This window comes from Nilaparvata lugens, chromosome 6 (assembly GCF_014356525.2).
Source record: "Nilaparvata lugens isolate BPH chromosome 6, ASM1435652v1, whole genome shotgun sequence".
Lineage (NCBI taxonomy): Eukaryota > Metazoa > Arthropoda > Insecta > Hemiptera > Delphacidae > Nilaparvata > Nilaparvata lugens.
Window position 1 is genome coordinate 12,103,130 of NC_052509.1, and position 6,000 is coordinate 12,109,129.

The window sequence follows — 6,000 nt, forward strand, 5'->3', positions numbered from 1 at the left end:
GTGAAAATGACGAAATAGGCCTACTTTCACCAGGCTACGTAACCTATGTAACTCTAGTGAACTCAAAATACCACCTCTACTAAAATAATATTATAGAAACAGAACTAAACTAAACTAAGTATAATTTTACATTTGTGATGATGTTTGTTATGTAATGAATTCATCATTTCTGAATACAATATTATTGAATTAATATTTAATTTATTTTTGTAGAATAAAATAATTTCTCAATTATAAAGTTGTTAACCCTTAATCTTGTTGAACTTCAATCTATCAATCACTTTGGATTCAACGCATATCATGAATGAATTCAGTGAAGTATGAACGGTAGCCAATTGAAAAGAACATCAATCATTTCATTCATTAGATGGCCTAATGGACTTGAAAGAGGACCAATCACCGCTCTTCCCGCTTTTACTCTATTCGACTCAGCTCAGCTTAGCTTAGAGCTCATTAATTAATAGTAGAGCAGCTTCATTATATTGGCAGAGAGCACTTGATACGAAAGAGATAGAAAGGAGAAGAAAGAGAAAGAGAAAAGAAGAATACGGAGAAGATAGAAGAAGAAGAAAATAATGATGAAGAAGGAGGAAGTAGAAGAAAGTCCTGGAGCTATAAAGGCTCTCTTTCATATGAATTTGATAATAATTCTTCGCAAAGAGAAGGCGAAGGCGAAGGAGAAGAACAAGAAAGAAGAAAAGAAGGAGAAGAAAAAAAGGAAGAAGGAAAAGAAGAAGAAGGAGTAGTAGAACAACATCAACAAAGAACGAGGAAACGAATGAATAGAAGCGTAAGGAGAAGAGGAAGAAGAAGAAGAAGAAGATAAGAAGAAGAACGGAGGAGAATCCGACTAAGAGAAAAAAAGGAGAAGAAGAAGGACAAGGAAAAAGAGAAGAAGAAGAAGAAGAAGAAAAAGAAAAAGAAAAAGAAAAAGAAAAAGAAAAAGAAAAAGAAAAAGAAACCGAAGATAAATAGCAACGAGGAAGAAGATGAATGGGGAGAAGCGTGAGGATGAGAAAAGGAAGTGAAGAAGCAAGAGAAACTAGAAAATTAAAAAGAAGAGGTAGAGAATGAAGAATAGAAAAGAAGAAGAATAAGAAGAAGAAGAAGGAGAAGAAAAAGAAGGAGAAGATGAGGAAGAAGAAGAAGGAGAAAAGGAGAATATTGAGAAGAAGGAAAATAAGAAAAAATAAGAAGGATAAGAAGGAGATCGACAACAACGAGCGAGGAAACGAATGAATAGGAGCGTAAGAAGGAGAAGAAGATGTGAAAAAGCAAGAAGGAGAAAACTAAGAGAAAAATAGGAGAAGAAGAAGAGGAAGAAGAAGAAGAAGAAGAAGAAGAAGAAGAAGAAGAAAGTAAGAGGAATAAACAGGAGAAAGAAAAGAAGAAGAGGAGCAATAAAACGAGAGAACATATGTAGTTGAAGAAGTGTGAGGAGAAGAAGAGGAAGTGAAGAGGCAAGAAAAACGAGAAGATGTAAAAGAAGAGGAAGAGGAGGAAGAATGAGAGAAAAAGAAGAGGAAGAAGAAAACGAAGCAGAAGAAGAAGAAAAATGACATGGGGAAGAAGTAGGAAAGCTACAAAATCCTAGAGCCACAATGGCATTCCTATGATGTGAATTTAATAATAACCTTTTTGCAAAGATCCGAAAGTAGATCTCAGTTTACAGAAAAGAAATAGCTATTCGAGGAGAAGATCATTCGAGAACAAATTGACATGCAATTCTAGCAAAAAGTGAAGTCTTAATCTACATAAATAAAATAGCATTTGAGTGAAAGAACATTTGGTAACAAATTGACATGCAATTCATCAGACAAAATCGGAACCAAATTCTGTAACAACTCGCAAAATTTCACAACCCGAATTACTCAGGTGGAATTTAGTTGCTGACCTACAGGTCCACCTCACGAAAATTTATTTTGACACATTCAAAATGGCGGGCGGTGGACGTAACTTACATTTCGTGATTCCAAATGTCACGGAAATTGATTTGCTTCAGATATGATTCTGGTGCAGTCGGTTATTACAGTGAGGTCCACGTTATAATGGCAGTACTTGATTAGCATTGGTGTTGCTATCCTTGTCTATCATTCGACAAAGCAGATAGCGCTATCTTTTTCAAGCTCCGCCGCGTTGCCAGATTTTTTTTCTACAGTGTATGAATATAATTACTCAACAAAATTAGATCTCATTTACTAGTAGTTCTGTGAACAGTAGACCTCGCGCTCAGTAAGTTACATTGACCTGTTGCTATGTTTTTCAAAAATTAATAAGTAATTTATCAATTTAAAACGTCTAGAAAAAATTCTAAATAAACATAGAGCTTTCTGTCCTATCGTACCGTGACGTGTCGTCCCGGAATGTGAGTGTGAGCGCTGTTATCAGGTCTGGCTGCAACTGTCTACAACGTTGCTGGAAAAATACATTTTCAAGATGTTCGATGTTTTTGAATGGGTAGTATTATAGTCTATTAGACAGCTGATTTATGATGAATAATTCCATAGTCTGATTTTACGGTAATATTGGCGTATGAAGGAGGCTCCTTTTTCCTTTTATATTATCCTTGAAATGCAAAATTTCCAAAAACCTTGTATATAAGTCAACGCGCAATTTAAAAAGGAACATACCTGTCAAATTTCATGAAAATCTATTACCGCGTTTCGCCGTAAATGCGCAACATAAAAACATATAAACATTAGAGAAATGCCAAACCATCGACTTGAATCTTAGACCTCACTTCGCTCGGTCAAATATGATTGATATGATTTGAATATTACCTGTCCATCCTTGTAAAAATATTACATTTAATTTCGTCAAGGAAATATGTATTCTTCAATGATTAAATAATGAATTTTCATGATTGATATTGAATATTCTGTTGAATAATTATGTTTCTACATTGTTGGAGACCGATCTGGCAACATTGCGGAGCTAGAGAAGGATACCGCTATCTGCGTTGTCGAATAATAGAAAAGGATAGCAGTGCCAATGTTAATCGAATACTGCCATTATAACGTGTACTTCACTATATATTCAAATGTTGGGCACGAAATGTCGTGATAGGACCTTCCCACGTGAGTAGCCTAAGCTAGTTCTGGTCTGGAAGTGCTATATAATTATTAGGCTATGCAGACAGCCTAATGAAAGGCATGCCGCACTTTTAGGCCACATTGTAGGCAGCACAAGTGCAGTTTCAATTTCTGTAACGAAAATTGGAGTGATTTTGTCGAAATATTGGTCCAGTTATTTCACTTTATATTATTGGTTGCTGAAGAAATCGAATTTTGCAGAGAGAGAAGAGAAATTCATTCGAAAAGGAACAGAAAAGAACAGGCAGTAATGCAAAACCTGTGATTGATTGATTGATTGAGTACTTTATTTATGTAGATTACAATATATACTGACTTATACACTTATATACAATAGCTTACAATACAGTGAAAGGGAGAAGAAGACGGAGAAGAAGAAGAAGAAGAAGAAGAAGAAGAAGAAGAAGAAGAAGTCTCCTCAACTTCCAAGCCTATTTCTCAGAGGTCCTGTTTTAGTTCCTATGACTCTATAATACGAGTATACAAATTTTACATTCCCCATATGATTATATGATGAAGGCTATATTACCACCTTCGCAATATTATTGATTCGAGCCCGTCCATTGGTATTGATAGCCAAAATTGATTCCCATACCTAACTCCCCTGTCAATCTCTCCAACCCACTCGACTTCCCAATATTCAAACATATAATTTCCCGACTTATTCGAGCGGAAAGCAAACTCACCTATCTACTTATCCATCTCCAAATACCCGCCAGATGCCAAATCGACCAATCAAATCACTTCCCGCCATTATTCAAAATGCTAACCGGGCCGCTTATTCAATGCACTGAAATTTTAAAAGAAAAGAGTCAACGAACCGTGAAAAGTGCGTCGCTTTTTGTTTGTTTCACCGATGATATAACAAAATCTTGCTTAATTTTGATCTTTATCCTTCTGAAAAAACAATACTGGTCCAAAAAACTGGGTCAATGCATTAGTTGAGCTTTATGCTGCACTGAAGTGTTCTGAGCTTTAACTGTAGTATACTGAGCTTATAGACACTGTAAGATATCTCAAGTAGAATTAATTTAGTAACAGAGTGACCTATGTGAAGTGGACAGAAATAAAAACGATTAAAAACTGTGAATATTGATCATTTTTTCATTAATTTATTGATTATAGCAGGGCAGACAAATACAATATTCAGAGAAGGAAAATCAGCCTATTGCCCAAAACCTCAAATTTTATAGAAGAGGATCATGTTTTTTTTATTCGTCGTAATGACCGAAAATAATATGAGTAGCACAAGAGTATTGAAGCAATAACAGATTAACCAATAGGAGAGTAGCAGCTTTGTTGTAATTTTAACAGCCAATAGGATTGCAGCTTCCTTTTTTGTAAAGAGGCGACAGCCAATGGGAGTCAATTCATCTTTCCAAAGGGTTATTATCAAATTCATTTAATAGGAAGTCTTCGTGGATTTAGGACTTATTAGCTTTTCTTCTTCTTCTTCTTCTTCTTCTTCTTCTTCTTCTTCTTCTCTTCTTCTCTTCTTCTCTTCTTCTTCTTCTCTTCTCTTCTTCTTCTTCTTCTCTCTTCTTCTTCTTCTTCTTCTTCTTCTTCTTCTCTCTTCTTCTTCTTCGTCTTCTTCTTCTTCTTCTTCTTCTTCTTCTTCTTCTTCTGCTTCTTCTTCTTCTCTTCTTCTTCTTCTTCTTCTTCTCTTCTTCTTCTTCTTCTTCTTCTTCTTCTTCTCTTCTTCTTCTTCTTCTTCTTAGTACATATTCATACATTATGAGCTCCATATGAGAGATACATTGATTGTATGTCTATTATATTTAATGAGCTACATATATATTCAATCATACATATTCGGGATACTTATATAGTTATATATATATCAGAACTCGTCCATCATCAACAGTTATCAGATATTCGATTTTGCAATCGTACACACTTCTCTCATTCACGTAACGATTGTAATTAAGTAGTCTCGTTTCGCACGGCAAAAGTGGACTGTAACTTCTTCTTCCACTCTATACTATACTGGCCTTCTTCTAGGGTAAGCTAGCCTATAATTTGTGCGTGTGTTATTATAGATGGCTGAAGAAGAAGTCAACTTTCAACTGACGATTATTATAATAATTTTGAGCATGCGCATGCGTGGTTAACAAGTGGAACACAACATTTAGGTATGTTGTGAAGAGGATATTGGACATGCGATACTCTGTTTTTGTTGAGGGTGAAGCCTACCTTAGGTCTAGACTTGTGCGAGAGTAACGGAAAGGATTATGATGATGAGAGAATGTTGAAAGGATCTACAGCTTCAGGTGCCTTCAGGATCATTGAGATGTGATAATACATGTTATTATATGTATCAAAGTAAATCGACTGATAAAACTGAGGTCCACGTTGGAATGGCTGTTAAGGAAATGGGAGAACATCATTGCCGATTCTCTGTCTTGACACTGCCTTCTATAGAAGATACAGATGTATCTTATGTGATATGAACTGTTCGTCCTTGTTTAAAAAAATCAATTATACTTTATTCATCAAGTAAATCTATTTTTCAATGTTAATACATTTTCATAATTCATTATTCACATACACATCTCGATTATGAAAATTTATTATTTAATAATTAAAAAATATATTTTCTTGACTGATAGAATATAATTCATAATTCTTAACAAGAATGTACAGTTCATATCACATGAGAATATCGGGGGACCGAGCTTTGCTCTGGAGTGTAAAAGCATAGCAAATTTGTAACGAAAGATTGAATTTATAGTTTATATTTATTTATTAATTTTCTCAGTCGTACAATTATTTTTACAGTTATATGAGGAGGCACAACAGGATTATGCCCAAAACTGTCCCTTTTCAAATTTATACTACAGTCCAAATCAAAATCTAGGTTAAGCTACTATCACTCATCAAAATAACAATTTATTCACACTTCAATAAA